The sequence below is a fragment of the Ranitomeya variabilis genome, chromosome 1 (genome assembly GCF_051348905.1).
Source record: "Ranitomeya variabilis isolate aRanVar5 chromosome 1, aRanVar5.hap1, whole genome shotgun sequence".
Lineage (NCBI taxonomy): Eukaryota > Metazoa > Chordata > Amphibia > Anura > Dendrobatidae > Ranitomeya > Ranitomeya variabilis.
The window spans coordinates 485,097,876-485,122,747 of NC_135232.1; positions in this window are offsets into that span (position 1 = coordinate 485,097,876).

The window sequence follows — 24,872 nt, forward strand, 5'->3', positions numbered from 1 at the left end:
ATGTCTACGTGTTTTGCACACAGGCACACGGTCCGTGAAAATACGCTGACATGTGCAGAGACCCATTCATTTGAATCGGTCTATGTGTGTCAGTGTCACCAGTACGTAAGAAAACTGTCACTACATGTACCGGAGGCACTGACATGTGAAACCGCCCTAAATAAGCTTTTCAACAGCTTACCCTCCTGCACCCCTACCTTTTAAATGGCTGTATAGCTCTTTAAAATCTATGACAGTTTTGTTCCCCAAGTGTTGCACAAATGGTTAGAAGTAACGTTTTAAATGTATTCCCACACATTGCCACCCTATGTCTATAGAGTAGAGTTAAGGACCTGTCAATGAACAAGAGGATGGTGGCACTAGTTGAGGAATACGGAGGAAGACCGAGAAGCTGGAAGTGCATGATCATGCCCCAATGCACTTGCATCCATATTTGTGCATACCTTCAAACTGCGATTCCTTCTGTAATAATTATAGGGGATAACTCATGAGACTCTTTGCGTTGAACAAGACAACTACAGGACACAGTTTTATAAGTGGTAAAGTCTATATTATCACACGGTGATTCAAAAAGGTGCAGAGAGAAACTCAAGTCCACAACACTTGGTGTAAATATTAAACGCAGCTTAGCAGTCTATAGGAAACTTCAGAGGAAAATGCAATCAAGCAGAAAGTCTATGAAGCACAGTTATTCCTGAGGATACTTGACACGAATAAATCCTTGTATTAGTCCAGGCACAGATAGATATGCTTATTAGGCAGTTCAAATCATATCTTAGCTCAACCAGGGAGGCCTTGTTAATAGTCTCAGGTTATTGCAGAGCAGAAACAGCTTACATGTCCAGCAAATGCAGATGGAAGTAAACACGAGCAGCAGATGAAGGAGGATTACTGGAAACCAATGTATGCAGCAGGAACTCAGAGCAGAGAAGCAGGATCACCACACAGGTTCACAGGAGCAGGTATATAGCCAGGGAGTAATCAGAGGTCAGGAGCTGGATGCAAGGCAGAATACTCTAGCACAGACTGAAGGCTGGGGTGGAGTATTATAGCAGGAAGACACAGTGCACATGAGACCAAAGATGCCATCTTGGGAAAGGGCAGTAATGCACAAAAGGTAATAAAAAATGCTCAGAGTCCTGACATTACTCCCTCCTTAGAAGCGGCCTCAGGATGATCCTGGACCTGGTTTCTCAGGGAATCTCTGATGAAAACGAGAAATCTTCTGTTGGGCATTGATGTTTTCCACAGGTTCCCAAGAGTCTTCCTCAGGGGGATATCCCTGCCATCTTATCAGATATTGGAGCCGATTCCTGCGAATCCTGGAATCAATAATTTCCCCCACCACAAATAGTTCTTGCCCATCAATCACCACAGGCTGCGGAGGTGGCACAACACATCCTTGGAAGGTATTAGGAGATACAGGCTTTAGTAAAGATACAAGAAAAACTGGGTGTACCTTCATAGTCCTAGGCAGCTTCAGCCGGCAGGCCACAGAGCTCACAATACCTTTGATCTTGAAAGGGCCAATGAATTTCTGTCCAAGTTTTTGTGAAGGAACGTTTAACTTCAGATTTTTAGTTGCTAACCGCACGGAATCTCCTACCTTGAACATGGGTGCAGGTTTATGGAATCTATCAGCCGATCTCTTATACCGTTCTTGAGCTGTGGTCAGGGAATCCTTCAGAACCTCCAGATTTTGCCTCATCGCAGTCAGTCTTTCCTCCACTGCCGGAACTGGAGAATTAATTGGAGACCTAGGTAAGATACACGGATGATAACCCAGATTGGCAAAGAAAGGTATAAATTTAGAGGAGGCGCTCTGAGAATTGTTATATGAAAATTCGGCTAACGGCAGCAACTCCAACCAATCATCCTGGAGATGGCTGACATAGCATCTTAGATATTGTTCCAGCATCTGGTTGGTACGCTCAGTCTGAAAATTTGTCTGGGGATGGTAAGCGGAAGAGAGACAGACATTAATATTGAGTGCAGAGCAGAACCCCTTCCAGAATCTTGAAGTGAATTGCACTCCACGGTCAGAGATGATCTCATCCAGAACCCCATGCAACCGAAAGACATTCTGTATAACCAAGTTCATTGTATCTTTAGCTGAGGGGAGGCTGGTGCACGGAACAAAATGAGCAGCTTTAGTCAGGCGATCAACTACCACCATGATTGTATTCATGCCCCCCGATGTAGGCAGCTCCACAATAAAGTCCATTGATATAGACCCCCAAGGGCGGGACGGAACAGGTAATGGCTGTAGAAGGCCCGTAGGTGTCACATGAGGAGTCTTGTAACGGGCACATACCTCGCAAGAGAGAACATAGTCCTTGGTATCCTTCAGGCAAGTTGGCCACCAGAAGAATAGGCTCAGGAACTCTTGTGTCTTCTGTACCCCCCTGTGACCAGCCAACTTGGAGTCATGTACCAACTTGAGGATCTGCAGACGGACGACCTCCGGGACAGAAATACGTCGATCTCTGAACCACATGCCACCCTTAAAGACAAGATTATTATCCACAGGTGGGTTGGCCAGAAATACATCACCTTCATAGGCCTCCCTGCACTCCTTCCACAAGTCCTGATCGTGGATAACTCCGATGAAATTGGCATCAGATAGAATGGTCTTGGACGGGACTCCAGGTACAGAATCCGCAGCATGGATTCGGGATAAAGCATCAGTCTTCCCATTACGAGAACCTGGACGGTACGAGATATCAAAGTTAAATTGATTTAAAAATAAGTTTCAACGAGCCTGATGAGGAGAAACACATCTAGCGGATCTAAGGAACTCTAGATTGCGATGGTCAGTAGTGTTGAGCATTCCGATACCGCAAGTATCGGGTATCGGCCTATATTTGCTGTATCGGAATTCCGATACCGAGTTCCGATATTTTTGTGATATCGGAAATCGGAATTGGAAGTTCCCAGTGTATGGTTCCCAGGGTCTGGAGGAGAGGAAACTCTCCTTCAGGCCCTGGGATCCATATTCATGTAAAAAATAAAGAATTAAAATAAAAAATATGGATATACTCACCCCTCTGGTGGCCCCTGGACCTTACCGATGTAACCTGCAGCCTCCGTTCCTAAGAATGAGGAGTTTAGGACCTGCGATGACATCGCGGCTTGTGATTGGTCGCGTGAGCAGTCACATGAGCGGTCACGCGACCAATCACAAGCCGCGACGTCATCGAAGGTCCTAAACTCCTCATTCTTAGGAACGGAGGCTGCCGGTTACATCGGTAAGGTCCAGGGGCCGCCGGAGGCGTGAGTATATCCATATTTTTTATTTTAATTATTTTTAATTTTTACATGAATATGGATCCCAGGGCCTGAAGGAGAGTTTCCTCTCCTTCAGACCCTGGGAACCATCCAGGATAGCTTCCGATACTTGTGTCCCATTGACTTGTATTGGTATCGGGTATCGGTATCGGCGATATCCGATATTTTTTGGATATCGGCCGATACTATCCGATACCGATACTTTCAAGTATCAGAAGGTATCGCTCAACACTAATGGTCAGTTAGCACTATGACCTGTTGTGCAGCTCCTTGCAGATGATGCCTCCATTCTTTGAAAGCCGCAATAATAGCCAGCAATTCCTTGTCTCATAAGTTGTAATTCTTCTCTGCTGAGGTTAGTCTACGGGAAAAGAAAGCAAACGGATGTAGCAGACCCTTCTCTCCAGTTCTTTGGGAGAGAATTGCCCCCAAAGCATTATCAGAAGCGTCCACCTCCACAATGAAAGGAAGTGTTGGATCTGGGTGTATCAACAGCGGTGCTGATGTGAAACAGATCTTAAGCCGATCAAAATCTTCTTGAGCTTGTGATGACCATTTAAAGGGCATTTCCTTCTTTGTCAAGGAAGTAATGGGACGGACAATATCAGAAAAATTTCAAATGAAGCGTCTGTAGAAATTTGCAAAACCAATAAAACGTTGGACCTCCTTAACGTTCTTGGGTACCGGCCAGTCAAGGATAGCCTGAATCTTACCAGATTCCATGTTCAGCCCCTGGGGAGAGATGATATAACCTAAGAACTGTATCTCAGAACGATGGAACTCGCATTTCTCAGGCTTAATATACAGATGATTCTCTTTCAGACGTCTTAAAACAGTTTTGACATGTTCTTCATGTTCCTGTAGAGAGTCAGAAAAAATTAGTATATCGTCCAAATAGATCACTACAAACTGGTCCAACAAATCTCTGAAAATGTCATTAAGGTACCTTCACACTAAACGATATCGCTAGCGATCCGTGACGTTGCAGCGTCCTGGCTAGCGATATCATTTAGTTTGACACGCAGCAGCGATCAGGATCCTGCTGTGATGTCACTGGTCATTGATCAAAGTTCAGAACTTTATTTGGTCGTCAGACCGGCGTGTATCGTCATGTTTGACACCAAAAGCAACGATACCAGTGATCTTTTAAACTGGTAACCAGGGTAAACATCGGGTTACTAAGCGCAGGGCCGCGCTTAGTAACCCGATGTTTACCCTGGTTACCAGTGTAAAATGTAAAAAAACAAACAGTACATACTTACATTTGCGTCCCCCGGCGTCCGCTTCCTGCAGTGACTGAGCGCCGGCCCTAACAGCAGAGCGGTGACGTAACCGCTGTGCTGTACTTTCACTTTAAGGCGCTCAGTCAGTGTGGGAAGCGGACGCCGGGGGACGCGAAGGTGAGTATGTACTGTTTGTTTTTTTTACATTTTACACTGGTAACCAGGGTAAACATCGGGTTACTAAGCGCGGCCCTGCGCTTAGTAACCCGATGTTTACCCTGGTTACCCAGGGACCTCGGCATCGTTGGTCGCTGGAGAGCGGTCTGTGTGACAGCTCTCCAGCGATCAAACAGCGATGCTGCAGCGATCGGCATCATTGTCGCTATCGCTGCAGCGTCGCTTAATATGAAGGTACCTTTAGTAAGGTGCTGAAATGTTGCAGGGGCGTTACAAAGCCCAAAGGGCATCACAAGAGATTCAAAGTGTCCATACCGGCATCTGAATGCTGTCTTCCACTCATCCCCTGGATGAATACGCACCAAATTATAAGCCCCACGAAGATCCAGTTTAGAGATCACCTTAGCATGGCGGACTCTTTCCAGTAATTCGGGAATCAGAGGCAAAGGCTAACGGTTTTGTACGGTTACCTTATTGAGTTCTCGATAGTCAACACAGGGTCTCAGGGTCCCATCCTTCTTCTTTACAAAAAAGATAGGTGCCCCTGCTGGTGAGGAAGAAGGACGTATGAAGCCTTTGGCCAGATTTTCATAAATATACTCTTTTAAGGCTTGAAGCTCAGGTGCCGCCAAAGGGTATACGTTACCAAAAGGAATGGCTGCCCCGGGAAGCAGCTCAATGGGACAGTCATAATGCCTGTGTGGAGGAAGCTGATCTGCATTCTTCTTGTCACAGATGTCAGAGAACTCTTTATAAGCTGGAGGTAAAGAAAATACCTGTACATGTGGTTCCGTAGCCGTGGACTCAGGGACAGCTTCTGTTAACGCTGAGTTGCTCCTTTTTGGGAAGATAATCTCCTTGGTCTCCCAGTTGATAATTGGGTTCTGAGAACGCAACCAAGGAATGCCTAAAATCACAGGAAAATGAGGAGAAGAAATTAGCAAGAAAAAAAGTTGCTCCTGATGATTAGGCTCCAACAAAATTTCAAGGGGTACGGTCTCCTGATCCACAGACCCAGAGATTAAAGGTGACCCATCCACTGTTTCCATGGTAATTGGAGAGGCTCTTTGCTGAATTTTAATACCATGTTCCTTGGCAAATGCGATATCCATGAAATTGCCACCTGCACCAGTCAATCATAGCTGAACTGGAAATCCACTGTCCTGAACACAGGATCTTAATAGGGAGAGAACAATGAGAGTTCTTTTCCTTCAGCTCCTTGGAGGGTGAAGTCATAGAAAGTGAATGGAATACAGCGTTTAAAGGCAGGCTACATTCAGAGATGTCAGATTCATCATCACAGTTGTCATACTCCCCTATTGCTGCTAGCACCTTGTTAGGCCGTCTAGGACACTTAGGACAATTGATCAAGAAGTGGTCAGACTGGCCGCAGTAGAAACATAGACTTTCACGAAGGCGATGCTCCTGGCGCTCATTGATCTCACGCCTCTGAACGGAATCAATGGGCACCTCCTCCACCTCCCGAGAGGTTTTACCTGCAGGCTCTTTGGAAGGAAGGGAAAAGTTAGAAACACGGCTATATGCAGCAAATTTCTCCTGCCTACGCTCAGTAAGGCGAATGTCTATGCACACACAATGCTGTATAAATGTCTCTAGCTCTTGTGGTGACTCAGAGAGTGCTAGTTAATCTTTTACAATACTAGACAGACCCCTTTTAAAAATAGGCAATTGTGCATAACTGTCCCAATTGGTATCTACCGCCAATCTCCTGAATTCAGTGGCATACTCAATAACAGAACGCTTAGCCTGGCGTAAAGACAACAAAGCAGATTCAGCAGTTGCATGGCGATTAGGGTCATCAAACATTAATGCCATAGCGGCCAAGAAATCATCCAAGTCATTTAACCGTGGGTCACGAGACTCAATCATCGGATTCGCCCAGGTGAGCGCTCGTGAGGTCAGTAGCATTATTACACACAATACTTTGGATCTATCAGTAGGAAAATGGTCAGCATGCACATCAAAAGATAGCATACATTGATTCACAAAGTCACGAAATTTGTCACGATCACCATTAAATCTGAATGGGGGCAACTTAGGTGGGCCAGCTGGTGGCGGTTGCCCAGAGGGTAAAGTCACTTGTGCAGCTATTTGCGTGCTCCTGAAAAGCCCGTCCATACTGGGACTCTATGCCAGCAAGTTTGTTTTCTTGGGCTGCCATGCGGTTGCTCAAGTCCTGCGAAGTTTGTCCAAACACTTGTTGATTGTGTTCAAAGCTTCCAAACTTCTTTTGCAGACCTTCCACATCTTTCTGCAGTGATCTAATTATGAAAAACACTTGCTCTAATTTGCTTTCTGCAGCCTTTGTTCCAGCAGTCTCCATTTTTTTAGGCTAGAGTATCCTGTAATAATTATAGGGGATAACTCAGGAGACTCTTTGTGTGGAACAAGACAACTACAGGACACAGTTTTATAAGTGGTAAAGTCTATATTATCACACAGTGATTCAAAAAGGTGCAGAGAGAAACTCAAGTTCACAACACTTGGTGCAAATAATAAACGCTGCTTAGCAGTCTATAGGAAACTTCAGAAGAAAATGCAATCAAGCAGAAAGTCTATGAAGCACAGTTATTCTTGAGGATACTTGACTCGAATAAATCCTTGTCTTAGTCCAGGCACAGATAGATATGCTTATTAGGCAGTTCAAATCATATCTTAGCTCAACCAGGGAGGCCTGGTTAATAGTCTCAGGTTATTGCAGAGCAGAAACAGCTTACATGTCCAGCAAATGCAGATGGAAGTAATCACGAGCAGCAGATGAAGGAGGATTACTGGAAACCAATGTATGCAGCAGGAACTCAGAGCAGAGTAGCAGGATCACCACACAGGTTCACAGGAGCAGGTATATAGCCAGGGAGTAATCAGAGGTCAGGAGCTGGATGCAAGGCAATATACTCTAGCACAGACTGAAGGCTGGGGTGGAGTTTTATAGCAAGAAGACACAGTGCACATGAGACCAAAGATGCCATCTTGGGAAAGGGCAGTAATGCACAAAAGGTAATAAAAAATGTTCAGAGTCCTGACCCCCTCCCTCTGGAGCAACAATTTGGAGACAAAATATATTAACTGTCTTTTCTTTCAAACAGCTTTACAGACATTTAAATGGTTTAGTGAGTGGGGACAAAAAATGGGATTGGAATATAAGTTGTTGGCAGGATAATAGTTTTGGTTCACTCGGAAAGTTTGATATGAGCCTGTTGTGTGACATAATCCTTTGTTGCTGAGCTCTTCCCTTGGAGAGCCAGAAACTACTTTTTAGCTTTCTGCATATCATAGTAAGCCAATTACAAGCAGCAACTGAATTATGTGTTGATAAGCTGGTTGGATCTAAAAGGTTTCTATACTCAAGTTTTGGGAGTACCACTATGCATACATTAGCATTTTGCTTGATATGCATATTTGGATGTAAAAATGTACTTAACCTCTTGAAAAACACATGATGTTCATGTACATCACAGGTGTATGGAGCATGCTCTGGAGCTGAGCCTGTACCATACCTGGCAAATGCCATGTGTTGTATACAGCCAGCATCTGCATGCAACAACAGAATTTGAGCTTAATTCTGACCACAGACAAAAAAAATTCCTTAAATGCCTCGAATAAACTATGACATTGGCATTTAAGACACACAGTCCTGGGAGCAAGTCATTCTGGATGCTCATTTCTACCCTTATTTCCTGTGACAGGTTTCACAAGAGACCATGATTTTACCTGTATACTTCATAGAGATGTACCGATTATATTGCAGTATATAGAACAAGCGATCAGAGAAATGCAGGTCTAAGTAAAGGAAAGCATTCAATAATCATCAACTTGCTTTCTTATGGAATCGCAACTATAGAAACAGCAACTATCCAAGATCGCTAAGGAAACAGAAAAAAATAAAAAATAAATAAAAAAAAATCTTTAAAAATCGCCATAAAACTTCAAATAACTTTTTTTCTCATTAAATATAGACAATTAGACATTAAAATTAGACATTAGACATTAAACATTTTCACTTTGCGCTAAAATCATGAATTGTGTGCACCATCTCCAGTCTCAGTAAAGGAACAATCTGTCTACGTTCTGTTTTAAGAGTAGTGATAGAAGATGCAGAGAAATGGTTGTAGGACCATCCTGCTGTGACATCACATTGTAGACTCCCCTCAAACAAAACATTACAGGAAGTAAAGAAAAAGAAGATATAGGGAATAGCCGGATAGGGAGAATGATAATTAGTGTTGAGCATTCCGATACTGCAAATATCGGGTATCGGACGATATTCGCTGTATCGGAATTCCGATACCGAGTTCCGATATTTTTGTGATATCGGAAATTGGAATCGGAAGTTCCTATAAGTTCCCAGGCGTGGGCGGTGCATATGGTTCCCAGGGTCTGGAGGAGAGGAAACTCCCATTCAGGCCCTGGGATCCATATTCATGTAAAAAATAAAGAATGAAAATAAAAAATATGGATATACTCACCCCTCCGACAGACCCTGGACCTCAGCGGTGCAACCGGCAGCCTCCTGTTGTGAATTCCATTCTCGGACTCCCTCCTGTGGTCATGAATGGTACTTTGGTTAGTTCTGCTCTTGGACTCCCTCTGGTGGCTTCGAGCGGAAGTGCTGGTCACTGAGGTTGGCTTTATCAGCTGCTCTCGTTTATTGCTATGCTGGCTTCCCTATTTAACTCCACTCAGATCGTTACTTCATGCCAGCTGTCAATGTCTCATTATTGGTTCAGATCTCTCTTGGACTTCTCTGAGGACCTGTCTACTCCAGCAGAAGCTATGTCTTTGCTAGTTCATTTGTTGTTACTGCTTCCTGAATATATTTCTTAGTACTGCTAAATTCTAGTCCAGCTTGCTATCATGACATTCCCTTGCTAGCTGGAAGCTCTGGGGGTGCAGAGTGGCACCTCCACACCGTGAGTCGGTGTGGGGAGTCTTCTTGCTTACTCTGCGTGGCTTTTTTTGTAGTTTTTGTGCTGACCGCATATTTCCCTTTTCTTTCCTCTGACTATTTAGTTAAGTCTGGCCTCCTTTGCTAAAACCTGTTTCATTCCTGTGTTTGTGACTTTCCTCTTAACTCACAGTCAATATATGTGGGGGGCTGCCTTTACCTTTGGGGAATTTCTCTGAGGCAAGGTAAGGCTTCTACTTCTATCTTTAGGGGTAGTTAGCTCTTAGGCTGTGAAGAGGCGTCTAGGGAGAGTTAGGTACGCTCCACGGCTATTTCTAGTGTTTGTGATAGGAGTAGGGTTTGCGGTCAGCAGAGTTCCCACTTCCCCAGAGCTAGTTCCGATTTTGAGTTTACTCATCAGGTCATTCCGGGTGCTCCTAACCACCAGGTCCATAACAGCCTCCGTTCCTAAGAATGCAGTGAGTGCAGGACCTGCGTTGACGTCGAGCCTTGTGATTGGTCGTGTGAGCGGTCACATGAGCGGTCACGCGACCAATCACAAGCCGTGACGTCATCGAAGGTCCTTCACTCTGCATTCTTAGGAACGGAGGATGCCGGTTGCAGCGGTGACAGCCAGGGCTCGTCCGAGGGTGAGTATATCCATATTTTTTATTTTTATTCTTTATTTTTTACATGAATATGGATCCCAGGGCCTGAAGGAGAGTTTCCTCTCCTTCAGACCCTGGGAACCATCCAGGATCACTTCCGATATTTGTGTCCCATTGACTTGTATTGGTATCGGGTATCGGTATCGGCGATATCTGATATTTTTTGGATATCGGCCAATCCAATCCGATACCGATACTTTCAAATATCGGAAGGTATCGCTCAACACTAATGATAATACATTTGATAATAAAGCAAATTACAAAAGTGGTTAGGACTTGAAGACAGATAATTATAAGGGGCCCTATAGGTATTGGACAACCTGTTTAAGATGAATTTCTTCATAAGACTAGAGGCTTAAAAGATGTCACTATTAGTGGAAATTGTGTTGTCTTCTATATAAATTACTAATTCAAAATAAAGAAGAAGAAAGCAGCACATGACTCAGGATACTAGCGCCGTTAGTGAAAAAGCCAAATGTTTAAATTCTGACGTGGCACTTTATGTGGCAAGAATGCTAAAATGTGATTTTGAGATTGTTTGTTTCATGACACAGTATGTTTTATGATAATTGCAAATTTAGGTCACTATGTTTTGTGTATACAGTATTTATGAAAATATAAAAGAATTGACAAAAATGTAAAATAATTTGCAATACTCAAACTTTCAATGTTTATACCTATAATCAAGATAGTCATACCACACAATAGTTAATAAATAATATTTACGTTATGTTTACCTCAACATAATTTGCCAAATGTCTTTTTATTTTGGTAGGCTAACCCCTTACCGACATTGGATGTACCTGGTACGTCATTGAAGGGAATGACATCCCTAACTTGGCTGTACTGGGTACATCATGGAGAATTTACAGCCCCTGTGCGTGCAAGATTGCCACCGGGTGTTCAGTTAACATCATAGCTGACACTCGGCTCTCAATAGCAGGAGCAGTTTAACCCCCTAAATGCTGTGATCAATACTGATTGCAGCATTTAGAAGGCAGGGAGAGTGAGGAAGCTCCCTTTCCACGTCATTTGGCCCCGACATCATCGTGGGGGCCAGATCATTGCCATGGTGATCGAAGGTCGTCATGGCAACATCTGCGTCACCAGACAAGAAAGCTTCCTAGGCCATGCTCAAAGCATGGTCTAACAAGCTTGTGTGTCAGTTATACAGTTTTGCAGTACTGGTACATTGCATTGCCTTCTAACATCGATCAGGCACATCAAAGTGAAAGTTCCATAGAGGGACTAAGCAAAAAAAATGCAAAAAAGAGTAAAACATATTTAAAAAAATGTATAATAATAAAAACATGAATCTATATTGTACCCATTAATTTGTATTTTTATGTAAAAAAAAAAAAAGTAAACATTTAGCATTGTCGTATCTGGAATGACACGCCCCATAAAACTGTCACACTTGTTAACCCCTCCAGTGTACACCAATAAAAGAAAATTAAAAACGGGGCAAAAAATTATGTTTTTTCAACATACTGCCAAACAAAAAGTAGAATAAAATCGATAAACAAGTCAAATGTAAACAAAAATGGTATCACTGAAAGTAAAGACGGAAAAAATAAATAAAACCAATTCTTTACCTACTGTTGATTTTTTTAATTCTGCCTCCCAAAGATTGCTGTACGGCTTGACTCCTTTTACCCTATACTCTATGCTGAATGCTTACACTAGGGTTTCTGTGTAAATCTCTAAAACACGTGATTCAGATGGAAACCTTGGCGGGTTATTCCCTATAATGAGGCAAATGGGGACACTGTGGAAGCCATACGACCTGTGATCAGGCGGTGTCCATCTTTTTAGGCGTGCATAAAAGAGTATTCGACAACAGTTTTGTGCACTTCACAAAAGAAGGACATGGCTAAACAGAGACAAGATGAAATCCAGAGTAACTCTGTTGCCTCATTATAGTGATTGGATCCCTCGGGGGTTTCATATGAATCAATTTGGAGATTTAGATGGAATCCCCAAAGTAAGTACTCAGCGTAGAGAGCAGGATAAATGTGATCCAAAATGTTTTGTAAAATGTTCCCAATAAAAGTTTCAAATCAATCTTCAACATATTCTCTTCAACATATTCATTAATGATCTGGTAGAAGGTTTACACAGTAAAATATTGATATTTGCAGATGATACAAAACTATGTAAAGCAGTTAATACAAGAGAAGATAGTATTCTGCTACAGATGGATCTGGATAAGTTGGAAACTTGGGCTGAAAGGTGGCAGATGAGGTTTAACAATGATAAATGTAAGGTTATACACATGGGAAGAAGGAATCAATATCACCATTACACACTGAATGGGAAACCACTGGGTAAATCTGACAGGGAGAAGGACTTGGGGATCCTAGTTAATGATAAACTTACCTGGAGCAGCCAGTGCCAGGCAGCAGCTGCCAAGGCAAACAGGATCATGGGGTGCAATAAAAGAGGTCTGGATACACATGATGAGAGCATTATACTGCCTCTGTACAAATCCCTAGTTAGACCGCACATGGAGTACTGTGTCCAGTTTTGGGCACCGGTGCTCAAGAAGGATATAATGGAACTAGAGAGAGTACAAAGGAGGGCAACAAAATTAATAAAGGGGATGGGAGAACTACAATACCCAGATAGATTAGCGAAATTAGGATTATTTAGTCTAGAAAAAAGACGACTGAGGGGCGATCTAATAACCATGTATAAGTATATAAGGGGACAATAGAAATATCTCGCCGAGGATCTGTTTATACCAAGGAAGGTGACGGGCACAAGGGGGCATTCTTTGCGTCTGGAGGAGAGAAGGTTTTTCCACCAAAATAGAAGAGGATTCTTTACTGTAAGGGCAGTGAGAATCTGGAATTGCTTGCCTGAGGAGGTGGTGATGGCGAACTCAGTCGAGGGGTTCAAGAGAGGCCTGGATGTCTTCCTGGAGCAGAACAATATTGTATCATACAATTATTAGGTTCTGTAGAAGGACGTAGATCTGGGAATTTATTATGATGGAATATAGGCTGAACTGGATGGACAAATGTCTTTTTTCAGCCTTACTAACTATGCAACTATGTAATCCACAAAAAAAGCAAGTCACCACTCAGGTCTGTCATCTGTTTACAAAAATATAGGGGGCTTTCATGTTACTGGTCGTACAAAAGCTCTGGAGAAGCAAAATGGCTCCTCTCCCCCAAAACAAAATCAGCAAATTCTGCACTCCAAAACCCAAATGCCCCAGAGTGTGCCTTAATACTCTTTTGATGCCCACAAGTTTGACATTTCTGTAGCGATTACAGCCTGTCTAATTTAAGGGTGCATGTCTCCAGAAGCATGAGCTGGGCATAATGTACTGGAACACTTCAATGGCAGATTTGCAATTTTCACTCAGCAACATCCACTACTGCTTGTTTCTGGAAAACACCCATGGAGTCAAATCATAACTTGCACCTGTTGATACATTCTCAAAGGCGTATAATTTCCAAAATGAGGTTCCTTGAGGTGAGTATTCTGCTCTTAGAGACAAGATTATTAGTAGAGATGGGCGGACACCTGGATTTTGAGTCCAGCGGGTTCGGCCGAACAGTTACAAAAAGTTCAGGTTTGAGTACCAAAACAGTACCCGGACCCGAACCTGGACCCCATTCACTTGAATTGGGGGCCCGAATATCCATTGTTTGCAACGCTGTCATGTGCATGTCATGCACTGCTGATCGGAAGGTGAAATCATCCCCACCAGTCAGAGAACCGCAGTTCTCACGCTGTCAAAAGACAGCATGAACGCTCAGCTGTGATCGAAGGTATACAGTTTACCTACGGTCACTGGTGTCAGCGGATGGGACTACAGCTCCCATCATTCAACACCTGCTGCTGCATACCCAGCCATTTCTGAACTGCCGTGACCTCAGTGAAATCCCCACTAGCACCGTGAGAAAGACTCTTATGGTGCTAGCGGGGATCTCACCTAGGTTACCGCAGTTCAGCTTGGAACTGCAAGTCTGCACTCGCAGCAGCTCATTCACCAGTGGTTCTCAGCCTGAACAGTCGCATCGTGGCACTATCCAGGTTGAAAACTATTTTTCCCCCAGATATTAATTACAGAGTGGGACAGAACGATGGATAGATTAGGGATATTGTTGTTTTTTATTTTTGGTTTATTACAGGAGAACGAGGGCTTCGGTGGAAGAGGTGTTTGGCGAGTATAACTGATTGTTATTTTTCAATAAAAAGTAAAAGTGTGTTTTGTTTTATTTTTAATAAAGGACTTTATTCTGGCTTTGACTTTGTTTACAATACAATTATAGGATTAGTAATCGATAGGTGTCTTATAGACGCTTCTCCATTATTAAGCCGTGGGCTTGATGTCACTTGACAATACAAAGGTGACATCTACCTCACAAATATGAACCCCATTTTCCACTGCTACAGGGCAAGTGGGAAGAGACACACAAAGCGCCAGAATTAGCGCATCTAATATTGTCAATATCCATGGCCCCTTACCAGCCTGAAAATACCAGCCCCCAGCTGTCTGCTTCAGGAAGGCTGGTTGTCAAAAATGGGGGGAAACTCACAACACTTTTTAAAATTATTTATTTAACCCTGCTGTTCTGTTTAGATTTCACATACACTTGTACTGTTCCCGGTCATTTTTGACCGTCCTTATAAAATAATCATTTTTAGCTAATCTAAGTGGTTTTTTTAAACAGTTTTTGCACTATTATATTGCTTGTGAAGATGGTTGTTCAAATACCAGAAAAAAAATAAATACAAAGCTTGTTTTATATTTTTTTTATATCCAAAAGGGAACATGGTATTTTTTCGATTTTTGTAAAAATTGATTATTTTTGCAGATAAAAAAAAAATCTTGATCTAAATGTTAACTATAAGTAATAATATCAAACATTATGTAGATATACTTTTTTCAAAGGCAAAAAAAAAAAAAAAAAAAGCTTTTTTCTCTATAAAATGCCAAAAAACGTTGTTTTTTATACACTTATACTGTTCCCGGTCATTTTTGACCGGACCTAACAAAGTTGTGATTTGTACCTAATTCAAGTGTTATTTGATTACCTGTTGCATTGTTTTACTGTATGTGAACATGGTTTTCAATAATCAGATGAAAAATTAAATCAAAAACTTTTATTTTTTGAATCAAATAAATTAACATTTATGTACAGTGTAATACTGTACAACCAGCAAACACATGGAAAATCAGAAAATCATGATTTACAATATGAAATGTTGACAACTGAATGGAACTAGATCTATATGAACAGCAGGGTAAATAAAAACCAGTGAAATAAATTGCGCATAGCTATACTGGAAGCGAATCCATCGGCTGTATCGCAACTTGAAAATGTTGGTATGTGTAAATCTGTTCTGACCAAAAGTAGTCAGATACATTGATAAATAGTAGTAGATGCAATATATAGTTCAAAATGAGGTGATAGCACCTTTATTTTTGTCAAAAATTGTCTGGAGAGCTGAATAAAGGCCTATCGGTCATTTTTGACCGAACAGTACAAGTGTAAAAAAAATTGTACCAAATAAAGTAAACAAAAATTAAAAAAAAAAAAAATTCCCACAGAGAGTACCCCCCTAATGACGAAAAGTCAGGGAGCCTCAAGTCTCAGAATCACACGCTGAATTTTTATAACATTATAGAATTTCAAAAACGGTCATTTTTGACCTAACAGAACAGCAGGGTTAAACAATTAAAAAATAAGGCATGGGGACCTCTCTATTCTTGATAACCAGCCCTGTTGAAGCTGACAGCTGAGGGTTGCAGCCCCCAGCTGTAAGTTTTGCCTGGCTGGTTATCAAAAATACAGGGGAACCTATGCTGGTTTTTTTTTTTATTATTTATTTGTAGCGCAAGAGCCAGCTAATGAATACACCCATCAGCCGCTCCTGCTCTCGTGTGTTATTAGTGGCAGCAAGTGTCTGATGATGGGAGCAGTAATCCCATCCACTGACAACAGTGACCGAATATAACCTTTATACCTCCGATCACAGCTGCGTGCTCATGCTGTCTTTTGACAGCATGGGAACGGCATCTCTCTGACCGACGGGGATGATTTCACCTCTGATCAGAAGTGGTGTTTGCCGCGTTGTCATGAACATGATAGCGTGACAAACACCCAGTGTTCGGGCAGCCGATCCCGAACAGTAACATGGACTTCCTAATGAAGTCCGTGTTCGGTGTCCGTACCCGAACAGTAGGTGCTCGGTACAGATGCTAATCTTTACTGTTCAGGTTCGCCCATGTCTAATCATTAGAACAGATAGGCCATATGTAGATATGCTATCTTTCGCACAGACAGTTATTGAATAACATGACTAAACACTCCAAACATACAGTATTAAACAGGAGAAATAAGGAGACAGTGATAGTCAATTACATACTAGAAAAGATAATTAAATAAAATTGTATCACAAAAATGTAGGCAATAATAATTACATGTAACAGACAGGAAAATTAATAAAAATATTCAGGTAAAGAGGGTGCGGAATTAACCCGTATATCTGAGCGATATGGAGAGCAGGTGAAAAACAAATGCGAGGTGGATTTAATAATTCCTCTATATGTGGTCATACATAAATGTAGTGTCTCCCATATCATTTAAGCAGTATATATATATGAAGAAAAGAATACCAGTAAATTTACTCTAGGTGTAACCCACGAGTGGTAGTTTATAGCTAGGAAAGGTATATATCCTAAATACATATGGGCACAGACAGCAAGCAATTTTTAACACCTGATCATTATGTTTTTTATAAGATTTCACACAACACTTTAATAAATCAATATTGCCCACCCACACACAGCAAGTGTCCGATGCTATAGGAAGTAAAAAGCATAACTGAGCAACCACCATGCTTTATTGTAGTAATCCCCTAGCCATCGCCATGCATTACCATAAGATTACCCTAGCTACTGCCATGTTTCAATGCAGGCAGGGTGTTCTTTTCATCGTAAGCTTCATTTTTCCTCCTCCCGACATACCACTGATCCATAGGCTCCAAAAGTTTGTATTTTGTTTTTGTTGCTCAACAGAATAGCATCACAAAATTTCTTCGGCTTATGTATATGGTTTTGACTATCAAGGCCAACAATAGGTGGAAGCAAACATGGCAGTTTTTACAAGCCAGAAACTGCACAAATATTGGTTAGCTTGCATTATCAGTGCAGATTCTGATATCAGATGTGTAGAAGGACCTTTGGTGACATTGTGTTTAAGTGACCAAAGTATGGAGGAAGCAAAGAGAAGGAGACAGCCTGCAATGTCCTCTAATCTGTGTGTTTGTGTGTACGGCATTTGTGCAGTTAACATACAATGTGTAAAGTATCCACATTTAAACATAACGGCAGCTAAGATAAGCATTCAAAGGTGTAAAAACAGACAATGAACATTCATCGGGTGATTGGATCGTTAATGGATCGTTTATGCTGGAACAAAAATATTCATTCTTGGCTGCACATCACCTGATTGAAACAGGGCATGCGCTGCTAATAGCACCATAATGTTGGGAGACTGGATGAACAATTAGTACTTACCGTATTTTCTGGCGTATAAGACAACTGGGCGTATAAGACGACCCCCCAACTTTTCCAGTTAAAATATAAAAACTTCTTAAAAGTCGGGGGTCTTCTTATATGCCATGTGTCGTCTTATAGGGCCGGTGAATAATGTGCCTTTTAAGGGGTAGTGGTCCCGATGACGAAGAGAGGGGGTGTCACACAGGAAAGTGTGAGAGGAGATCTCGGGATGAGATCTGAATCTGAGCATGCGCCGCCCCCAGCGGCCATTTTGCCGGAGGCCACCGCATCGCAGTAATGGAGCTGCCGGTGCCTCCGGGTCTTGAGGAGATGCCAGAGGAGCCCCGACTCTGCACTAAGATACGCCCCCGCCGCCGCCCCACAGCACAGAGCCCTGATGCTGCACAAAGAGGAGCCGCCGCTCACCATCACAGAAACCGCACGCTGCCATAATGAGGTAATAGGGGGATACTCCACTCACACTTTCCTGTGAGACGCCCCCTCTCTTCCTCATCGGGACCACTCCCCCCCATGACACCCGGCGTATAAGACGACCCCCGACTTTTAAGAAGATTTTCAGGGGTTAAAAAGTCATCTTATACGCGGGAAAATACGGTATTCTATCTTCATCATTCTTCATGAGTCTAGTAAAGAGGCTACTAAATAAGCCCTTCAAGACTTGAATATACAGGTGCTTCTCACAAGTTAGAATATCATCATAAAGTTAATTTATTTCAGTTCTTCAATACAAAAAGTGAATCTCATATTATATAGAGTCTTTACAAACAAGTGATCTATTTCAAGTGTTTATTTCTGTTAATGTTGATGATTATGGTTTACAGCCAATGAAAACTCAAAAGTCATTATCTCAGTAAATTAGAACAATTAACAAAAACACCTCCAAAGGCTTCCTAAGCATTTAAAAAGGTCCCTTAGTCTGTTTCAGCAGGTTCTACAATCATGGGGAAGACTGCTGACTTGACAGATGTCCAGAAGGCAGTCATTGACACACTCCACAAGGAGTAAGCCACAAAACGTCATTTCTAAAGAAGTGGCTGTTCACAGAGTGCTGTATCCAAACATATTAACCCCTTTCTGACCTCAGACAGGACAGGACAGTACGTCTGAGGTCAGAACCCTCGCTTTGATGCGGTGAGCCCACATCAAAGCTGGGATATGTCAGCTGTTTTGAACAGCTGACATGTGCCCGCAAAAGCGGTGGGTGGAATCATGATCCACCTGCCGCTATTAACTAGTTAAATGCTGCTGTCCAACACTGACTGCGGAATTTAACTTACACTTCTACTACATAGGAACGATCTGAGCATCGCTCCTATGTAGCAGAGCCGATCAGGCTATGCCAGATTCTAGCCTCCCATGGAGGCTATTGAAGCAAAAGTAAAAAAAAAAGTTAAAAAAATATGAAAGAAAAAAAATATATAAAAGTTTAAATCACCCCCCTTTTGCCCCATTCAAAATAAAACAAAAAAAAAATCAAATATACACATATTTGGTATCGCCCGATCTATCAATAAAAAAAAGGATTAACCTGATCGCTAAACGGAGTAGCGAGAAAAAAAATGTGAAATGCCAGAATTACCTTTTGTTTGTCGTTGCAACATGGCATTAAAATGCAATAACTGGCGATCAAACGAACGTATCTGCACCAAAATGGTACAATTAAAAACATCAGCTAAGCATGCATAAGCATGCAAAAAATAAGTCCTCACCCAACCCCAGATCATGAAAAATGGAAGTATTACTGGTATTAAAAATTGCGCAATTTTTTTTTTTTCTTAGCAAAGTTTGGAAATGTTTTTACCACGTAGATAAAAAATAACCTAGACATGCTTGGTGTCTATGAACTGGTAATGACCTGGAGAATCCAAATGGCAGGTCAGTTTTAGTATTTAGTCAACCTAGCAAAAAAGCCAAGCAAAAAACAAGTATGGGATTGTACTTTTTTGCAATTTCACCACTCTTGGAATTTTTTTTCCCGTTTTCTACTACATGACATGCTAAAACCAATGATGTCGTTCAAAAGTACAACTTATTCATTACTTTAATGAGCAGTACCAGTGACCGCTGAACATTGGAACAAGCTGCCGGCGTCAGAGACCATCTCATCGGAGAAGCTGCAAGGGACCTCTCCGGGAGGGTGGGTATAACGGGAGAGTGAGCATTGTGATATTCACCTGTCCCCGTTCCACCGCCGCATGCCACTCTGCCTTCCGCGTCCTCTGGCTGTGACTTTCAGGTCAGATGGCGCGATGACGTGTTTAGTGTGCGCGCCGCCCTCTGTGCGTGGCGTGGAACGGGGACAGGTGAATATCCCAAGTGCCGGTGTCCCCGCCTACTCAGGACAAGAGGTGAGTATGTCATAATTTTAATCGCAGCAGCAGCAGCAGATGGGGCAAATGTTTCTATGGAGCATCTTATGGTGCCATAATCAACCTTTATGCAGCATTATATGAGGCACTTTTTCTATGGAGCATATTATGGGGCCATAATCAACCTGTATGCAGCATTGTATGGGGCATAATATTCTATGGAGGATTTTATGGGGCCATAATCAACCTTTGTGCAGCATTATATGGGGCGAATGTTTCTATGGAGCATCTTATGGGGCCATAATCAACCTTTATTCAGAATTATATGGGGCACATTTTCTATGGAGCATCTTATGGGGCCATAATCAACCTTTATGCAGGATTGTATGGGGCAAATGTTTCTATGGAGCATCTTATCGGGCCTTAATCAACCTTTGTGCAGCATTATATGGGGCATATTTTTGTATGAAGCATCTTATGAGACCCATCACCAATTTTATGGAGCATTATATGGGGCATATTTTGTTATGGAGCATCTTATGGGGCCCATCATGAACTTTATGGAGCATTATGTGGGGCATATTTTTGTATGGAGCATCTTATGGGGCCCATCATGAACTTTATGGTGCATTATATGGTGCGTATTTTGTATGGAGCATCTATGGGGCCCATCATGAACTTTATGGAGCATTATATGGTTCTCCTGATTCAATATGGATATTCAAAAACACTTAACCTACTGATGTCTCAATTAGTTTTACTTTTATTGGTATCTATTTTTATTTTTGACATTTACCGGTAGCTGCTGCATTTCCCACCCTAGGCTTATACTCGAGTCAATAAGTTTTCCCAGTATTTTGTGGCAAAATTAGGGGTCTCTGCTTATACTCGGTTAGGCTTATAATCGAGTATATACGGTATTTGGTGGTGAAATGTCTGCACCATTTCTACATCTCTTGGAAGGCAAACACAGCTGCTAAAACAAGCATTTTGCAACATTTTTGCTGCATTTTTTTCTTGTATTTTGGATACAGACTTTTCCCCACTGGAATGAAGATGCTGCAGATTTAAATCTGCACCAATTCAGAAAGTTATAAATAAGCAACATGTTCATCATGAGCCTTCAAGACTCTCATTCACTTTGCTGGCATGAGGAAACCCATCAGGTTTTGTGACAAATCGGATCTGAAAAGACACATCAAAAGCGCTTTTTATTGCCAGATCCATTAGAAATAGACAACAAAAGATATTGTATTAACAGATTCATTGCAATTGACTACAATGTTAAAGAAAACAGAAACACATTTTTTTTACAACAGAGTATTTTTGGCCGTACTGTGCTCTTTTGTGTCTTCAAGTTTCTTGGTAGTGTGTGAACATGTTCCTACAGACTTGTTCACTGTGCAAGTAGCCCATGTGTTTCTGTTTCTATAATTGTTCTCTTGTGTCTACAAGACTGGGGAGTCCACCACTCCTTGTGGGTCATTTGCACAAAAGCTGTTCCATTCAGCATGTCCACATTGATATTTCCTCTCTGAACCCTGCTTATACAGGTAATATACAGATGATCAGGTTTTTAAATACATCAGATAGGGATTACATACATCAGTTAGGACTGTTCTATAGGGGTATACCTTGACGTTTGGTGGAGCAGCTTAGTATACATTTTTTAGTTAAAAAAAGTATCAACCAAATACCATGTTTTTTCCATCTTTTTACTAGCACTTGCTTATTACTGTGATCTTTTTTTTTTTTTTTTTTTTTTACAACAGAGTGTTTTTGGCCATACTGTGCTCTTTTGTGTCTTCAATGTTAAAGAAAAGAAGCAGCCGAGATCAGTTAGTGAATAAAAGAGAAAAAGTTGTGTCAGGACAACTTTTTTCTAACCGATTTCTTCTGGATCCGCTCTAACCGATCATTACTGGAGGATAATCTTAAACAAGTCAGTACAAAGGATAGGGAATGTCACAGGCTTACTGTGATAGTGAGGAGATAGAAGACCGTGGCCTCAGATTTTTCCTACTCCTGCACTGATTAGAAGCAATTCACCTTCATATACTCAGGGTCGTCGTCTTTAGGGTCTTGAACTTGGAAATGTAACAGAAGGTACAAGAAGGCTGAGAAAATGCCGAGAACCAGCTGATGGAACTGGAACCCGGATGGCTACCCGAAGGTCCAAGAGCCAATGGAACTACTGAGGACCAGCTGACGTTACTGGAACCCGGTTACTAAGCAGGAGGTACCCGTGCCAGAAAGCACTACCAAGGACCACTTGACGTTGGTGGAACTCGGATACCCAGAAGGAGGCACCTAAGCCAAAGGCTCTGCCCGGAACCAGCTGACGGTACAGGAACCAGGATGGTGAGCAGAAGGTACAAGAGCAAAAGACACTGCCGAGAACCAGCTGACGGTATTGGAACCTGGATGGGTAGCCGATGGTACAAGAGCCAATGGAACTACCGAGGACCAGCTGACGTTACTGAAACCCGGTTACTAAGCAGGAGGTACCCATGCCAGAAAGCACTACCAAGGACCACCTGACGTTGGTGGAACTCGGATACCCAGAAGGAGGCACCTAAGCCAAAGGCTCTGCCCGGAACCAGCAGACGGTACTGGAACCAGGATGGGGAGCAGAAGGTACAAGAGCAAAAGACACTGCCGAGAACCAGCTGATGGTACTGGAACCCGGATGGGTAGCCGAAAGTACAAGAGCCAATGGAACTACCGAGGACCAGCTGACGTTACTGGAAAACGGTTACTAAGCAGGAGGTACCCGTGCCTGAAAGCACTACCAAGGACCACCTGACGTTGGTGGAACTCGGATAACCAGAAGGAGGCACCTAAGCCAAAGGCTTTGCCCGGAACCAGCTGACAGTACTGTAACCAGGATGGGGAGCAGAAGGTACAAGAGCAAAAGACACTGCCAAGAACCAGCTGATAGTATTGGAACCCGGATGGGTAGCCGAAGGTACAAGAGCCAATGGAACTACCGAGGACCAGCTGACGTTACTGGAACCCGGTTACTAAGCAGGAGGTACCCATGCCAGAAAGCACTACCAAGGACCACCTGACATTGGTGGAACTCGGATACCCAGAAGGAGGCACCTAAGTCAAAGGCTCTGCCCAGAACCAGCTGACGGTACTGGAACTAGGATGGGGAGCAGAAGGTACAAGAGCAAAAGACACTGCTGAGAACCAGCTGACGGTATTGGAACCCGGATGGGTAGCCGAAGGTACAAGAGCCAATGGAACTACCGAGGACCAGCTGACGTTACTGGAACCCGGTTACTAAGCAGGAGGTACCCATGCCAGAAAGCACTACCAAGGACCACCTGACATTGGTGGAACTCGGATACCCAGAAGGAGGCACCTAAGTCAAATGCTCTGCCCAGAACCAGCTGATGGTACTGGAACTAGGATGGTGAGCAGAAGGTACAAGAGCAAAAGACACTGCTGAGAACCAGCTGACGGTATTGGAACCCGGATGGGTAGCCGAAGGTACAAGAGCCAATGGAACTACCGAGGACCAGCTGACGTTACTGGAACCCGGTTACTAAGCAGGAGGTACCCATGCCAGAAAGCACTACCAAGGACCACCTGACATTGGTGGAACTCGGATACCCAGAAAGAGGCACCTAAGCCAAAGGCTCTGCCCGGAGCCAGCTGACGGTACTGGAACCAAGGGGACCTATTCAAGATTATCTTCCTAGAGCCCCAACTAGTGGTGTTGGAGCCCAGGGTCAGCAGGGGGAGCAGAGTGTAGGCCGAAGCGTGCACTGGAGGCAACTTAATATCTGTTGTGTCTGCGTGGTGTTTGCAGGACACGTTGCCTGCTACACAGCAGGGGAACAGCTGGTGTTGCTGAACCCCATTGACACAGTGGCGATGCGAGTGTTTTTCTCTGTGTAGCCAGCACTTCCGAGCTCCAACTGGCAGTGTTGGAGCCCAGGGTCAGCAGGAGGAGCAGAGTGTAGGCCGAAGCCTGCACTCGAGGCAGTTTAACATCTGTAGGAGTGTCAGCGTGGCAGTCGCAGGACACATTGCAGGATACACAGCTGGGGATCAGCTGACTTTACTGAAACCCAATAACATGGCAGCAAGTGTTGACTGTACAAACAGCACTTCCGAGCAGCAAATAGCGGTGTTGGAGCCCAGGGTCAGCTGGAGGAGCAGAGTGTAGGCCGAAGCCTGCACTGGAGGCAGTTTAATATCTGTTGTGTCTGTGTGGCGTTTGCAAGACACGTTGCCGGCTACACAGCAGGGGAACAGCTGGCGTTGCTGAACCCCACTGACACAGTGGCGAGGCGAGTGTTTTTCTCTGTGTAGCCAGCACTTCCGAGCTCCAACTGGCAGTGTTGGAGTCCAGGGTCAGCAGGGGGAGCAGAGTGTAGGCCGAAGCCTGCACTCTAGGCAGTTTAACATCTGTAGGAGTGTCAGCGTGGCGGTCGCAGGACACATTGCCGGCTACACAGCTGGGGATCAGCTGACGTTACTGACACCCAATAACACTGGGTTGTATGTTTTGACTGTGCAGACGGCACTTCTGAGCCTCAACTGGCGGTGTTGGAGCCCAGGAATTACAGTTCAGGTTGTAGAAAGATGAACACAACAGGAGACCTGGATACTGTAGACAGTCACCTGTTATGATCTGGTGGCCTAAGAGCAGCATGAGATGTACTCTGGAGAAGGTGGTACCTGTACTGACCGCAGACCCTGAACTTAACACCGCAACTAGAAGTAGCCGTGGAATGTACCTAG